Consider the following 17,416-nt stretch of genomic DNA (forward strand, 5'->3'; position numbering starts at 1 on the left):
AAATCCATGATTTTAACTTGCCTGAATTTCTCTGGTGTCTGTTTTATCTCACTACCGTATTTTCTTTATTTGCTCATTTGCTGCTTTCAATGTGCACATCTTGTTTCTTATTTCTTTGTGTTTGTCTTCTGTTGCCTTTTCTGTTGCTCCCTTAGTATTGTGATTTGATTTAATTTTAATCAAATTTTTAGAAAGGCAATAAATAGGTTAGCATTACTGGGGGAAAAGGTAGGAAAGTGCATGCAGATTACTAAATGCTTGCTGCAGAATTTAGAAAAGTCCTTTTTCCCAGATTGGGCTTCCATTGGATGCAGATTTGTGTTGACTAGCTTCAAAAGCTAATGAACTGACCAAACATTAGACTTAGTCTAATTGCCGCTTCCAGTCACATCATCACCACTCTTTTGCCAAAGGCACATTTATTAACGACACTTGATCAGCTGGGAGTGCATTTGGTTTTTTGAAGTTTTCTGAGATTGTGCTCCACTGTAATCAAATAGATTTGTGTGCAGCAGGCAAGGCTTCTGGGCAACATTTTCACGTTAAAAGCAGGAAACAGAGAGCTCATCTATGCTAATAGCAGTGCAGCTGTAGCATTTAGTGAAGATGTTGCTACGCTTCTCCCACTGGCATAGATACTCCACCACCCTGAGAGATAGTAGCTGTGTAGACTAGAGAAGCCCTCCAATTGACATAGCACAATCTACACCAGGGGTAGGTCAGTATCACTACAGAGATAAGTTCATTGTGTAGACCAGGGCAGAGAAACTGAAAAAGAGCATCACTAGACTAGGGGTGAATTGCCCTCCACCCTTATTTTGGTGATTAGATGGTTCAGATAACTAGTATTGGGATATGTTGGTCTAGATCAATAGTGTAAAGATAGGGGACCAGATATCCTGTTTTTAAAGACTGTCCTGTATTTAAGCAGGTATCCCGACTTTCTCTTTAAATTGGGCAAATTGTCCCATATTTTCTGTCTCCCCTACATCAGTAATGGCAGGTCCTGCTGCTGGCCAGATCCCTGCTTGCCAGCTCCCCACCCAACAGCGCTGAGTGGAGGTGGGGGGTCCAGTGGCCGATGATGGGTGTGGGTGTGCAAGGCTTGTGACGGGGCCAAGATGCAGCATGCGGGGCCAGCTGCTCCCCCGTTGGTCCATCAGCACAGTCCCGGCTGTTCTCGGCCAGCAGGGCTCCGTCCCCCGTCCCGTTTCCGACTGGTGCTGGCTCTGCATTGCGAGCTGCGGTGGCTGGTGAGTGCGGGCAGGTGCCAGGCGACAGCCAGTTACGTGTTGCCTCTGCTGCCCATCCATCGGCCCTCTATGTGCTCCCCCTCTCACTATCCTCTCCTTGCTTTGACCTTCACGCCCCTCCCCCCAGCAACCTCCATATCTAGTTCTCCGCACAACGCACTCCCAGTGCTGTGCAGAGAACCAGAATCTGGTCAAAACGCTGAACTCACCAACAGCCTGGCCAGCAGGCTCCTTCCTTCCCACACTGCCTCTGGCTGGGCCGGTGCCCCAGAAAAGCCAAGACCCTCCGGTCCAGACTCTGGCCACGGGGAGCAAAGTCCTGTGGTGCCAAAGCTCCGCACAGCCTCTCAACTAAACTCTGGAGTCGGGGGAAGCGATTTCCAGCCTGTTCTCATCCCAAACCTGCAGGCTCTACAGCAGCCCCTGGGGCAGGAGCTTAGCAACCTCTTCACTTGCCGCCCCCCCCCCAACCCTGGGTCCTGCCCCCAGGGAGTGTGGGACTGCTCTGTGTCCTAGGCACCCTCCGCTGCTGAGCCACCTCTCTGGCCAGGTTCCATGAAGCTCCTGCAGTCAGGTTCCCTGGGCCCTGGTGCACAATGTATACATCCTTAGGGCTTAACCTCTTCCTACCTGTACTATAGCCGGAGGTGACTGGGGTATGGCAGTGGCCAGCAGAAGCCTGGAGGCATTAGTTGCTTTTCAACACTGTGCGGGCAGGAAGGAACAAGCTGCTTCCAGCCACATAGGGAAGGGGAGCATCAGGGAGAAGTATGAGCTCTGCAAAGACATGGGCCAGGTCATCCCTTCCCCACTCCTCCCCTGTGGCTGGAAGCAGCTCCGGTTCCCTCCCGCACAGTGCCGGAAGGCTGCTGCTGGCCATGTTCTGGTGTGAACCCTGGCAGAAATCTGGGGTGGAGGGGCATGTGACGCTGTGTCGTCTCCCCACACCTCCCAACGTGTGGTCTCGGGAAGATGCAGTGCCAGGTCCCAGAAGAGGTAGGTTCATCCCGGGGGTCCAGCCAGGCATGGAGAGTGCTGGGCAGGGAGGGTTGGCTCAGTCATTTCCTACCCCCTGCCCCGTGTGAGAGAGGTATACGAGAGTATGTGTGTGTCACTCCTCCTTGTGTGAACCCTAAAGCCTTAAAGATAAGGCAAATAAAAAGAATCCAACTACACAGTATTTCTTTTTAATAGGGGCTCAGGCAACTTGGTGTTAATTTGAATGTTTGTACAGCATAGTTCTGATTGATTGCCATTGAACTCACTTGAATAAGAATAATTTTACCAGGTGTCCCGTATTCAGCAAAGGGAAATATGGTCACCCTATGTAAAGACAATTCAGATCTTAATCAAGACAAGAATTGCTGCAATTTTGTGGCTGTTGGATGGTTTCAATCAATATGTACACATGTCAATATCACAAAAGTTAAGAAAAGCAGGACTAATTCATAGCCACAGTGGCAGTCTCAGCTGAGAAGCTAAGGACTGAATGGGCATGGAGTCCAAAGTATCCTCTCAGTGCTGGAAGTTGTCTTCCGAGTCATGCAGGAAGCACACTGGCCCAGAAGCAAGGTAGAATTTGAATGATCAATCCTCTTGGTGTCTCTGTTTTGTGAATAAATAGCAGATCTCCATCCCTCTGGTTGCCATCCTGGTAATTTCCATGATCCCTAAATTCATACTAAAAACATTAAAATTGTTAAATGAAAATATACATAGGCCCTTGTCACAGGGGACAGCTCTCATTACCAGACTGGCACAGCCTCCTGGTCATGTTGGGGATTAGTTTGAGGCTGACGCCCACATCTCCAGTCTTCACACCAGTACTCTATCTCTGGTCCCGCCTATAATTTCTCTCTCAACTTCCAGAAACGCAGCATCCTCTTTGCAACCCAGCCAGGTTGTCATCTGTGTTTCCCCCTTCCAGAGGTAGGTGTGGTGTATCTCCAACAACCCAGTGATAAGTGAGGGTGGGGGGACCCAGGCCTGCCCACTCTAATAAGATGGTTCTAGGGTATGCAGTCTCTCCTGTAAGATCAATTTATATTTTATCAACATAACAGTCTAGTCTCCTGTGTGGTCTTATTTCAGTGGCTCTGTTTAGGGTTCTGGATGGTGTTGGTGGCCTGTGACATAGCAGGTCAGAGTAGATAATCTAGTAGTATCTTCTGGCCTTAAACTCTATGACTTCAGATAGAAGAGCCTTCATAATGTATTACTACCCATCCCATCACTTCTTATATGCTACTGAGACATCGAGTCCTGCTTCTGCTCTGCCAATATGGCAGTCTCGATAGTCCATTTATCAAATTTTCCACCTAATATATTGTGCTTTTTTCCATGCATGGGAGACACGCCCTATTACAATCTACAAAACGACCTCAATGTTCTTCTCCAAATTCCTCCTTAAAACATATCTCTGTAACCATGCCTACAAAACTCTTGACATAGTTAGTCAACTGGTGTGTTTTGACTGTTGCTTAGTATACTGATCATAATTGTCTCACCATTTCCTTCCTTGTGTTTGTTGTGTCCTCCTATTGATTCTCTTCTTTTATCTAGAGTGTTGATTCTTGGAGGCAGAGACCATCTTATTATGTGTTTGTACCTCGTCTTGTGTAAACCACATGTTTTATACTACAGCATTTGACTTTGGCCCAAAGAAAGGGAGAGAAGCAGTGGGGAAGAAGATACAGATTTTAGTTGAAATACTCTGTGTCTCTGCACACATGCAGAGGACAGGACAGGCATCTCAGCTAGAGGGGCCCAGAAGCATTCAGAGTTAGGGTGTGGCGGTTACTAGACATGCTTATTAGCTTTTCTTGAAGCTGTATTGGAAGTTTTCATTGTGGGCAACCCACCTGGCAGGTAACATCCAGACCCAGTCACCACCCAACACTTGAGCCAATCAGAGCCACAGGTGCACGGGGAGGAGGTTATAAATGTAGGAGTTAAGTCCAGCCCTCTCTAAACTCAATAGCTGATCCATGCAGGACCAAGAGACACATCTGCTGTGATGGCTGGGTCTCAGTTCCCCTCCTCCTTTAGATAAGTATGAGTGCTACTCCAGCTTTAGTTACTAGGGAATCCTCCTATTAAGATAATTGTTTGGACCTAGAGGAACAGCTGGGAGGGGAATACAATAGTTATGCATAATATTTCCTCAGCATGCTCTACCCTATTATACTAGTTCAATAGGGCTGGAGCCTTTATTAGTTACTATTAGTAATACTTATTATTAGGGCTATCAATTAATTGCAGTTAACTCACACAATTAACTCAAAAGTAATCTCAATTAAAAAAAATTATCACGATTAATCACAGTTTTAATTGCACTGTTAAACAATAGAATACCAATTGAAATTTATGAAATATTTTTGGATTTTTTCTACATTTTCAAATATATTGATTTCAATTACAACACAGAATACAAAGTGTACAGTGATCATTTTATATTGTTTTTGATTACAAATATTTGCACTGTAAAAAGATAAAGAAAAGAAACAATATTTTTCAATTCACCTCATAGAAGTACCATAGTGCAATCTCTTTATTGTGAAAATGAAATTTACAAATATATTTTATTACATAATAGCCCTCGAAAACAAAACAATGTAAAACTTTAGACTCTACAAGTCCACTCAGTCCGACTTATTCAGCCAGTCATTGAGACAAACAAGTTTGTTTCCATTTACAGGAGATAATGCTGCCTGCTTCTTATTTACAATGTCACCTGAAAGTGACATGACATGGCAATTTTGTAGTTGACATTGCAAAGTATTTACGTGCCAGATATGCTAAACATTCATATGCTCCTTCATGCTTTGGCCACCATTCCAGAGGACATGCTTCCATGCTGATGATGCTGGTTAAAAAAATGTGTTAATTAAATTTGTGACTGAACTCCTTGGGGGAGAATTGTATGTCTCCTGCTCTGTTTTATGCACATTTTGCCATATGTTTCATGTTATAACAGTCTTGGATGATAACCTAGCACGTTGTACATTTTAAGAACACTTTCACTGCAGATTTGACAAAACGCAAAGAAGGTACCAATGTGAGATTTCTAAAGATGGCTACAGTACTTGACCCAAGGTTTAAGAATCTGAAGTGCCTTCCAGAATCTGAGAGGGATGAAGTGAGAAACACGGTTTCAGAAGTCTTAAAAGAGCAACACTCTGATGTGGAAACTACAGAACCCAAACCACCCAAAAAGAAAATCAACCTTCTGCTGGTGGCATCTGACTCACATGATGAAAATGAATATGCATCAGTCTGTTCTGCTTTGGATTGTTATCGAGCAGAACCCATTGTCAGCATGGACGCATGTCCTCTGGAATAGTGGTTGAAGCATGAAGGGACATATGAATCTTTAGCACATCTGGCACATAAGTATCTTGTGACGCTGGCTACAACAGTGCCATGAGAACGCCTGTTCTCACTTTCAGGTGACATTGTAAACAAGAAGCAGGCATCATTATCTCCTGCAAATGTAAACAAACTTGTTTGTCTGAGCGATTGGCTGAACAAGAAGTAGGACTCAGTGGACTCATAGGCTCTAATGTTTGCCATTGTTTTATTTTTGAATGTAGTTATTTTTGTACATAACTATATATTTGTAAATTCAATTTCATGATAAAGAGATTGCACTACAGTACTTGAATTAAGTGAATTGAAATATATTATTACTTTTGTTTTTTTGTAATACAAATATTTGTAATAAAAATAAATATAAAGTGAGCACTGCACACTTGGTGTTGTGTTTTAATTGAAATCAATATATTTGAAAATGTAGAAAACATCCAAAAATATTTTAATGAATTATATTCTATTATTGTGATTAATCTCACTGTTAAACAATTAATTTTTTAAATCTCGACAGCCTTAGTTGTTTTTATTAATATAGTAGTAGATTTTATGGCCAGAAGGGATAATAATGATAATATAATTGGAAGAGATGGCTAAAATCTACCTACAGAGACACACATTTGTGCCTGGAATCCTTTAAAAAACCCTAACTTGAATGTGATTCCCATGTACGTTAATGTCCCCTTTGACAGTGTAATGGTGGTTTAAAAGGAGTGTAAATAGCCCCTTAAAACTACCCCCTGCTCAGGTGAGTTCCCTGGCTGGGGCAGACCAGCCCCCAACCTAGGGTGTGTGCTGGAGACAGAGAATGGGTGTGGCTGGTGTTCACTGTGCTACACTCCTGTTCTTCTTTTTGCTTCCCATGGCCTTTCTGGTGTGACTGCCAAAATGTATTTAAATTACTATCCCCTAGAACTGTGAAATCTTGTCCAGTGGGAACTGGAAATAGCAGCTATTTAAGGGCCTTTCATTCCTAAAATGGGTCAAAGAAAGAATAATGGCAACATGGATTTTTCCTTCGTCTGAGAGGCAGGTTATTAATTAGTTACAGAACATTTTTGTCTGACTGCTGTTCCTCCTGAATGTAAAGGTACTATAGTATAATTTGTCATTCCCCCAGAAGGATTAGTACTCTACTCTACCAGAGTGCATTTTACCTGCAATGATGTTCTGATAAAAAGGAATTGTTTTTGGCCTAAACTGCAATTTCATGATATTCTTAAAAAAAAAAAAAAAAAAAAAAAAAATTAAAAACATTGCTTCCATTAGCTATCACAAGAGACCAAAAAGATCTAATTGTCTTTCTCCCCTGCAAAAACAAATAGCACTGCTTATTTCCTAACTAAATGACAATTTGTCTGTAATTACTTCTTTTTGGGTGAGATTTATTTTTACCATTTTTAGAGGGTTATTGACCTCAACAACAGGCAGTGTGCAATCTGACCTCTTTGTGACCTCAGATGCTGAAACTATACATTGTTCAGAAATCATTGCTAGGTAATGAATAAAGGGAAGAACAGTAAAGAGTGTTGGGCAGAATTCATATAACTTCATTGATTTGGAGAATAACTACATACCTCTTTAGAATGGTCATTGCAATGATTAATTAGTTAATGTCTGAAAAATGCCATATATGGCTAACATTCAACAGCATTTTTCTCACAGTAGGTGTCTCTGAGGGCTGGGGTTCATAGCAGCCCCCAGATTATGAGGTTATTTGCACAACTGTCCTTTAAAAATGTTTTTTTAAACAAACATGAGCAACTGTGCATAGATCCCAGAATACAACATCTCAGTTCCACTTCTGCACTTCCAACACAGGGGTGGCTTGGAGATCCTTCACCCTATTTTACATGAAATGAATGAGCTACATTGATGGACCCCAAGGTTACATCTTATTAAGCTTCACCAATATTTTAAGGTCAAACCTATGCATAATAGTGTGGTCATGGCAATTTTCTGTGATGGGGGAAAAAAGAACTTCAGCTCTGCTAATTAAATACTTACATAATTAGTCTATTTTTCAAAAGTGCCGAACACCCAGAAACTCCCATAGGTTTCTGTTGGGGCTGCTGGGTGCTCAGGTCTTTTGAAAATCATGTTTTAGTTACATAAATATGGATTTAAGAACTCACTTTTAGGCATCTGTGGTCAGAGTCTCAACTGATGTAAAATGACATAGCTTCATTGATTTCTGGGATCTGACCCTGTTTTGGTAATCTTGGCCACAATGTGTTTACTCTTTCCTAATATGTCATATCTTACCTTATATGCCATTTAAAAGCCATTCATCATTGAGACTTTTGGAAACAGAAGCCATTTTATTTTCTGATGTTACATATTACAAATAATAATTAGTGCGTGTGCTAACAGATAATGAGACATAATCTTTATAGTACCAAGCAGTAGCTCATTGGTGTTACATTATTGTGACCAAATCAATATATTTAACATTAACAGACCTATAATTATAAGAACTAAACATAAATCAAGCACTTATCACTGCATTCAGTATTTAAAACCATCACAAATACTTAAAACTGGCACTGGGAAATATCAAATGTAATTGTAATGAATAATTAATAGTTAACTAATTATATAATTCATAGACCTAATTAACAAAATAGTGGTGATTGTATAGGGGAAGGGGGGGAAATGGTGCTTAGTTATTCTAAACGAACTCAACATTTCAATTATTCTAAAAATATTCTACCCTGGGTCCAATTTTCTTCACTTACAACCTTCTTAAAGCACTTCGTAAAGATTTTAAAATGATTAACAAAGTGTGTGGGTGAAAACGTGTCTGACATAAGGATGTGGGGGCTGTTAGCAACTCATATTTAATTAGAAAATTAAAGCACCGAGAGTCTGCAGTCACTTTCTCATTAGAAGTGCAAGTAGCAAAGTGCCCACAGATCTAAGCTGACAGCTATTGCAGGGAAGTACGATTTCTTGCGGGTTTCTTTGTGTGTGCTTTGCTTTTACATGATCTTCTGTATAGAAGAAAAAAAGCACCATTCCTTTGATCAGCTACCAGTGGAACCGAATATGTGATACATATGTTGGGCCAAATTCTGCTCTCAAAGGGCTGAAGAGAGTGGGGAAGGCGAAAAGGCTTATCAAACAACAGTGGTTTGGGGAAAGGGCAGTGGAATCTTACATAGGTGTCAAAGATGTGGAAAAAGGGAATATTTTCCATGTGGGGGAAGGAGGGAGCCCATCCTATCTACTCTCCTTAAAGAAGCTGTGAGTTCAATTCATATAAGGAAGAGCTCAGCTCCAAGCCACTTTTTATTTTAACATAATTGATTTGCCTATTGCTAATAATCAGATAGTAGATTCTGTGAATCTGATTCCCTGCTGTGTTACTCCAGTTTTATGCTGATTTAATGCTATTAAAATTAGGAATTACGTAGGTGTAAAACTGGAGTAGTGCAGATGTGAATCATATCTTGTGATTTCTTTGAAGACCCTTCATGTAAGGAATGTTGTGCGGTGGTATGCACTTACTGTCATTTGATCACACCTGGGCATTGGAATTTAAATGATGCAGAAGATGCTGATCAGATAAAATATCCTGGGCGATCATTAACAATTTATGATCAGTTTAATACATGAATATTTGCATAACAATGATGCATGTATGTGCTAGTTAAAAATATTGAACTAATCAGTGTGTGTGTGTGGTGTGTGTTATAGTTTCTTACAGCAATGGATTTTCTTCTCTGACTTGTGGAGATGTTTTTCTTAATCATATTGGCAATAGATCACAGGATTCACTATTAAATTCTATATTTATCATGTCCTGTTCAATCTTCAGGGGTTGTAGATCCTTAACATTATTCAGAATGGTTTGACCAACAGCTGTAAATAATGTCACTTAGCCTGCAGTGTTTGTGTAACTGTTTTCTCCTTCACAATCTCCTGTGTCGGCATTTCCCTGAAACGGAACAATTGCATTCCACTAACATGGGTAAACGTTGCTATTTCTGATATATAGTTTCCAGGTCATCAGAGACCAGCCTAGCAGGAGACGCTGGACCAGAACAAAGATACATTTTACTATGTTAAGTAAGTATCAATTAAATTGGTAATGGTCATCCCAAAGGCATAGATAATGAACAGCACTACATGTTTCGAAGCGAGGAAGAAATCAGAACAGATTTAAGATGTTGGGTCTCTGGAGTCTACTGTTCAGGAGGAGTTAGCAGATTACTGGAGGAGGCTAACAATGATTGCAGCTTCTGAAAAGGGAGGAAATGCGATATATTTTCCAGCATAGGTTGATCCTCTTTTTCTCCACCTGTGTCACTCTTATGATAGATTCCACTGATCACCTCCAAATCTCTTTTACTTAATATACCTCCTGGCCTTTTCCAGTTTGTGGAACCCTCTGAAGAAATCATTCTATGTCTGTTGGACATAAGATTTTTTTGTTAGTCGCCTGTTAAGCAGCTGAGGCTAATAAATAAGATCGGGAAAGGTGAAAGCTTGCATATTCTTTGTAATATACAGCTATGCAGATGCTATATTTAAATTCAGTCTCATAATGGAACCTGTTCCAGTATGCAAGTCTTGTATGAATTGCTTATTTTGAAATATGAGTAATTTAAATTCATCTTACTCTCTTAGATGTTAAGTTATACAGAAAAATAGCAAAGTTGATTTCAAGATATGTCTCTGCATTCTTAAATGAGGCTGATGACATTCTTCAGCACCCTCTCTTCTGTTTTGAAATGGATTTTTTATGAGCTTTACAGATAATGAAGAGTAAAGAATCTGGTTGCAACTGCTGTTCTACTAAAAATGTATTTCTGTTTGAAATGAAGATTCAGGCTCTAAGCCATTTGTCTTAACGTGAGTGTATGTTTTTTTTATACATGAAGCTTTATAGGATTAATGCATTTCAAAATATGAGTTTCTTCCAGCACATGGGAACCAAAGAATTAGTTTACATGTGATATAATGAAAGGAGTGAAATGTTGGAAAGTGAAACCAATTTCTACTTTAGAGGAGAGTAAAAACATGTTTGAAAATGACACTGGGGAAGTTTAATATCTATATGCATCACATTTGTTTGATAGACTCTGACCCAGAGGTTAAAACAAGAAAATCTTTTGAAGAAAGTTTGGGAAAATATTCCCTTCCAAAATAACCAGGGACTGTGTATTATGGGTGTTGTGAAACCCAACTATGGCAGCAGACGTGATTAAAATAATTTACATTTATACAGCTCCTACATAAAGAAAGAGCCTAAAAGCTTTACAAACAATATGTAGGGATCAGTGAAGCCACAACTGAAATGCAGCTGCCTCCAAGGTGAAAGGAAGCTGCTATTTTGATAGCACATACCAACACTACACAATATTCTGGACAGAATGTGAAGATTATCTTTTTGAAACTCCAGGGAGAATGTAGGCAGGTACAATGTGATTATCTTATTTGCAGTTTGATCTGAAGAGCAGGACAAACACCTCAACTCAAGGACGCATCTATTCTTGCTGGGAATGTGCTTCTCAGAGCAGGTTGACATACATGCACTAATTCTGCTTGAGCTAGCACGCTAAAAATAGTGGTGTAGCTGGGGGTGGCATGGACAGCAGTTCAGGGTAACCACCTGATCACAAATCCACTCAGACTCCCTTGTGTATGTACTTGAGCAGCTAGCCCAAGCCATTGCCCATGCTACCCTCACAGCTACACTCCTAATTCTAGCCCAATCGCTTGAGTAGAGCTCATGCAACTGTCCAATCATGCTCCCAGCTGTGGTGTAGACATACCCCCCAAAATGTGCCATAGGTTATTTAATAACCATAAGAGGTGAGGACCTTGACTGTATGTTGCATTCAAACGATGGAACCACATGCTGGGAAGTGGTTCAGTACAGAATCAGAGGGCCACTTCCCAGCATGGTGTTACAAGTGGCTCCATGTTTTGAATGAAACGTATAGTCAAGGTCCTCACCACTTATCATTATAATTGCAATGTATAATTCCATTATTTGTGGTTTCATACTGATGGTACAAAGAATATGCTTTTGCTTCACCTCTGAAACAACAATCATTATATCGAGGCTACATAAACTTTTAAATGGGGCTACTGACAACTGAAGAATATGCTTATAATCAACTAAAGCAATAGCTATGGGTGAAACATGAATATTACATGGCCCTCATTCCCTTTGTAACATCCACATTATAAAGCCTGTATTCCAGAATCCTAAAAGATGATAAATAAAAGAAAATATATCAAACAGGAAACAGGATACAAAATTAGAGACTGGAAAGAAGATAATGATACCCAACCTTTAAAAGGGATCAAAGACAGAACAAGGAAACTACAGACATATGTCTTACCTCCATAATTAGAAGCATTCTAGAGTCACTGATTTGGAACAAACCAAAACAGCATTCATCCAGTACAGATTAGACGGACAGTATGGATCACCAAAATCACTTCCTGCAGTACCTAGGTAGGTATTCTTTGGAGCTCTCCCATCCCAACAGCAACCCATTCTAACTCTGCTTAGCTATAGACAGCTGGCAAGAGCATAGTACAATCTGGTATGGCTAAAAATAATAAAGATTTTTTCAAAGGCACTTAGCTACCTCTCCATGAATATTAAGCATAACTAGGAACCTAGATTCCCTTTATGCCTTTAAAAATATACTACAATGATCCAAACCCTCAACTGTGGCCGAGGAAAAATCAGTTCGGCTGATAATCTTATTCGGCTATCCCTCGATGCGAGGATGATGTCTGTGAAGGGGGTTCATTAATGGGTTTTTAAGTGGCTGAGGAGCCCAGTTCGTGCCCTGCAGATTTTCCCACAGAAGGGATCGGTTTAATCTTAGAAGAGACATAGTTGTTGGCTGGACTATTGTGCCCTTTCTTTCCTCCTTGGTCACTTCTCTGTCTCATGAGAACGTCTGTTCTCCTCAAAATGAGCTGTGGCTTGGTGTATGGTGTGGCACCACTGTGTTCTGTTCCACACCAAGTCCTCCCAGTTCATTGGGTTCATGTTTCCCTTTTTAAGGTGTACTTTCAGTATGTCTTTGAAGTGCTTCCACTGCCCTCCGCAAGCCCGTCTTCCCTGACTTAACTGAGAGAAGGAGGCAAGTGTCTGGCATATGTAAACAGTGGCCAGTCCAGTGGAGTTGGTTTTCACAATTTGTGCTTCTACACTGCTGATGTTGTCTGCAGAGAGAATCCTGATGTTAGTGCGTCGGTCTTCCAAGCTGATCCTGAGATCCTCCTGAGGCAGTGCTGCTGGAACCACTCCAGCTGCTTGAGATGTCATCTGTAGGTTACCCAGATCTCTCACACACAGAGAAGGGTGGGAATGGGAATGTCAATTGCCTTATAAACCAAGATCTTGGTGCCTGTTTGCAGATCCCTATGATTGAAGACTCGTTTGAGTAGTCTTCCAAAGGATGTGCTGGTGTGCTGGCACAGCGGATCCTTTATTTGATTTCTCTGTCAATTCTGGCTGTTTGGGAGAGGTGGCTGCCAAGGTATGGAAAATGGTCCACATTTTCCAGGGGTTCTCCGCTGACTGTGATTTGTACAGTACGAAGAGTAGTTTGTGCAGGGTGAAAGCTGGTAGAGTACTTTGTTTTTCCCGACTCTGGGAGAGAGAACCAGGCTGTGATAGGCATCTGCAAAAAAATTTAGTGTGCTTAGCAGGTTGGCCTCTGTGTGTACAAGAATGACATAGTTATCTGCATACCGATCACTGATGCCAATTCTTGTAATCTTAGATTTTGTTTGTAGATGTCGGAGATTGAGGCATTGGCCATCCATACAATACTCAATCCCAGTTCCATCAGGAAGGTGGTCGTACATGAGAATCAGGATCACGGCAAGGTAATTAGAGAAGAGTGATGGATCAATGACACAGCCCTACTTGACACCAGAGATCAAAGGTTTGGTCTGTGGGCTGTTGCACAGAATGATGGCAGTCATCCCATCATGAAGTAGTCTCATGATAGAAATGAATTTCTGTGGATAGCCAAACCTACACAGCACCTTCCATAGGGCATCATGACTGGTAGAGTCAAAGGCGTGGGTTAGGTCAATGAATGCCATAAACAGTTTCTAGTGTTGCTCTCTGCACTTCTCCAGAATCTGTCATGCCACAAAGATTATGTTGGTTGTGCCTCGGGATGGCCTGAAGCCACACTGTGATTCGGGGAGGAGTTTCTTAGCAAAGCGGAGGGGGCAGTTTAGTAGGATCTGGGCAAGGATCTTCCCTGCAATGGAGAGGAGGGCAATACCTCTTTAACAATGTTGGCCTTCTTAAAGTCAGGTGGAATTTCTTCGTAGGTCCAGATTTTGTTGAGGAGTTGGCGAGTTTGTGCTGAAGCATTATTCCACCAGCTTTAAAAACCTGAGCTAGGATGCCATCTGGGCCTGATGCCTTGTGACTTTTTGTCCAGCCTTCCACAGAAGATGGGAGATCAGCAAGGTGTTCCATTGCTGAGCGTTGTGTAATAAACTCTATGGTGTCTTCAGAGACTGTGGATTCGCAGTTTAGTAGGCTGTCAAAGTGCTCCTTCAAGCATTTTTTTAATGACTACATTGTCCTTGAAGAGGGTGGAGCCATGCTGGGAACATAAGGGGGTTGGGCCTTTGCAGCTTGGCCCATATATAGCTTTTGTTGCTTGAAAGAAGCTTCTCAAGTCATCCTGATCTACGAAACCCTGGATCTCAGAGTCCTTCTCTTGCTACCACTTGTTTTTGATGTCACCTAGTCTCCTTTGGATTTTGGCTTTGAGCAGGTGATAAGCCTCCCGGGGCTGGCATCACTCCTCGCCTGAGACCTGCTACTGCCCTCCTCCTCCCACTGGCGTGGGGCTGGAGTTGTCGCTTGCATGACCCCTGCCTGCCCCCCGCACAGCTGTTGCTGTTCACCTGAATTCTGCCTCCCAGCCGTGCGGCTGGCATCCCTACTCACTGGAGCCCTGCTCCCACACAGGTCTGGCATTGCTGCTTGCCCTCCCCACATGTTCCTCTGTGCTCTGTTAGGGGTGTGTGCCCCACTTTTTTGGCAAAGTGATCAGTTGGAAAGAGCAAATGGGACAAATGCTAACTTTTGCCAAAAAAAAAAAAAAAGTCAGGATGGCCAGGACCAGGCTTTAAAAAGGGACTGTATCACGAGTGCTATAAAACTGCTCCTTGTTGTCTTCCTCATCATCGAGTGTTGGGGCGTATGCACAGATAACCGTGGCATATTGGTTGATGCTGAGCTTGAGCCAAACAGTCATGAGACGCTCATTGATCCATACAGGAAGCTCCAAAAGTTGACTGGCAATCTTATTTTTGATGGCAAAGCCAATCCTATGAATGTGTCTCTCTTCAGGTGGCTTTCCTTTCCAAAAGAAGGCATAGCCACTTCCATCCTCTTTTGATTGGCCCTCATTGGCCTGGCAGAGTTCACAAAGAGCTGTAATGTCAATATTGAGTCTTGCCAGTTCTCTGGCAATTATGGGCATTCTTTCTGGGCATTCACTGTGCTGAGAGCCCATAGGGGAGGGGACATTACAGTTGGCGAAATTCATTGTCTTGTATCTCTTGTTTCAGCCACAGAGTTGAGTGCAGAGTTGAGGCAGCCTATGTTTGGGGCACCTTTTCTAGCCCAGTCCCCATTTGGAGTGAGCAGAGAAGGTCCTAAAAAGGCCTGTTCAGTCGCTGCTGCCGAAATGCACTTCTGTCTCCTTCAAGCACAAGATGACCATCACATGGCTGCCACCTGTATGCAGATTTGTGACTAAAGACACCCAGAGATCACTGCTCCTGTCTTCTCCACCACTCATCCATTGCCGCAGGACTTTGTGTGGGCGTGAGCCCTTTGGCAGAGGCCTGTGCGTGAAATCTTTTAACATGGGGAAACTGGTGTAGAGGCAGTAACCACACGAGACTGGTTAGGAGAAAAAACGTGACCCAATGGCAAGGAGATCCAAGACAGCCAGGGTCCTCCCTCTTGCCACAGCCCTCATCTGCCTTTATAGCTGCAAAGTATTAGAAGGTCCTCTATATGCGCCTGATCCACTGTTGGGGTCTTGTGAAGTTTGGACTCACCTCAGACCTGCTTGCCAAGGGGGACCCTACCAGGAGTATGAAAGCTCCAGACGATGTAGCTCTGAGTGTCTTTAGCCCATGCAAGCCTCTCCACTACGACAAGGTTGCGGTCCATCAGAGAGGTCAGCTGAGAATAGAAGGTATGCAAAGAAGAATTTAAGCCACTTTATTTTCCCTTAATCCTGGGGCTACCTAGCTGCTGGTAAAGTCTCTTATGTTCATGCTACTCTAGTTTATGCCAGCTGTCAATAGCCCCAAGGAGCCATGAAGGCAGTTTGGAAATTCCTAGGGAATTGGAGTTTTTGGGTCACATCCACTTTTTCCTGTCCATGTCCCCTACTCCAGGAGCCAGAATGTGGTGTAGAAACTGCTACTCGAAATCAGTGACTCTAGAATGCTTCTGATTATGGAGGTAAGACATACATGTCTGTAGTTTCCTTGTTCTTTCTTTGATCCCTTTTAAAGGTTGGGTATTGTATTATCATCTTTCTAGTCTCTGATTGTGTATCCTGTTTCCACTACTTGAAATATTTTCTTTTATTTATCATCCTTCAGGATTCTGGAATACAGGCTTTATAATGTGGAGATTAGAAAGGGAGTGAGGGCCATGTGTTATTCATGTTTCACCCACAGTTATTGCTCTAGTTGATTATAAGCATATTCTTTAGTTGTCAGTATCCCTTTTAAAAGCTTATGTAGCCTTGATAAAATGATTGTTTCATAGGAGAAGCAAAAGTATAAATATTTTATGATCAATATGAAACCACAAATAATGGAATTGTACATTGCAATGGATCAGATGACATCCGGACATGCAGCTTTTTAATATTAGTATCAGAATTAGACATCAGATGCCCAAACTTAAAAGCACTGGTACTTTTAAAAATGATGATGAAAAGCCTTATTTATTTTTAGGTTTGGAAGGTGTTGAAGGACTATATCTTAGCCAAAGCTGCCTCTGAGAGAGCCTCCATAGTTCCAGCTACTTGAAAACTGATCTCCATAATAAGATACTTATTCTGCAGACGCTTATAGAAGAGGCAATTAATTTTGAAACCTGTCAAGGACAAAATAATGTAAATTTTAACTACAATAGTTACGTCAGTTATGTTTACAAGTTAGTAGCTTTTTATTTTTAAATTTTTGGTATTTTCCGTATTTTCAAATGTAGGATAGACCCAGTGAACACTCAAAGTGCATACTACTGAGTCTTTAGGACAAATTCAGTGTTGATGTATAAGGTAGTGTTAGACTCCTGTACACCAGTTTAGATTCCTTAAAGCTACTTACAGGTACTTACTGAAATTTGAGCTTAAATGGTTTTCATTTACACTATATGAGGAGGTGGGAGTTAAATTAGGGGTTGCCTGCTTTAACCCACACACTCATACGCCCCCTTTCCTCCCCTCCAGTATTGTTTGCCTTTGTACACATCTCTTTTCTGACCCTTCAATTTGAGTTACACCAACTGAGACTCACTGGGACAAATTCAGAGGTTATGTATTAAGTGGAGGGAGCGATGGTTTTGTGAAATCAGCTTGAGAGATACATGTTCAAATCTCAGCTGTGCTACAGATTTCTGTGTAGTTTAGGGCAAGTCACTTAATCACTCTGTCTTAGTTTCCTATCTGTAAAATTAGGATAATGCTCCCCTATTTCAGATGGGTGTTGTGAGGCTAAATTCATTCATGTTTTGGAGGTCCTCAGACATAACA

General features: G+C 41.8%; 1 long non-coding RNA gene across 1 annotated transcript in view; it reads right to left on the reverse strand.

Annotated features, from left to right (window-relative positions):
* Nucleotides 1-2,424: 2,424 nt before the first annotated feature.
* LOC128838798 (uncharacterized) overlaps nt 2,425-17,416 on the reverse strand; it is a 90,517-nt gene continuing 75,525 nt past the window's right edge. Inside the window, exon 4 of the long non-coding RNA XR_008445276.1 lies at nt 2,425-2,934. This is a non-coding gene — a long non-coding RNA (uncharacterized LOC128838798). The remainder of the gene's footprint in view (nt 2,935-17,416) is intronic.

This window comes from Malaclemys terrapin, chromosome 6 (assembly GCF_027887155.1).
Source record: "Malaclemys terrapin pileata isolate rMalTer1 chromosome 6, rMalTer1.hap1, whole genome shotgun sequence".
Classification (NCBI taxonomy): Eukaryota; Metazoa; Chordata; order Testudines; family Emydidae; genus Malaclemys; species Malaclemys terrapin.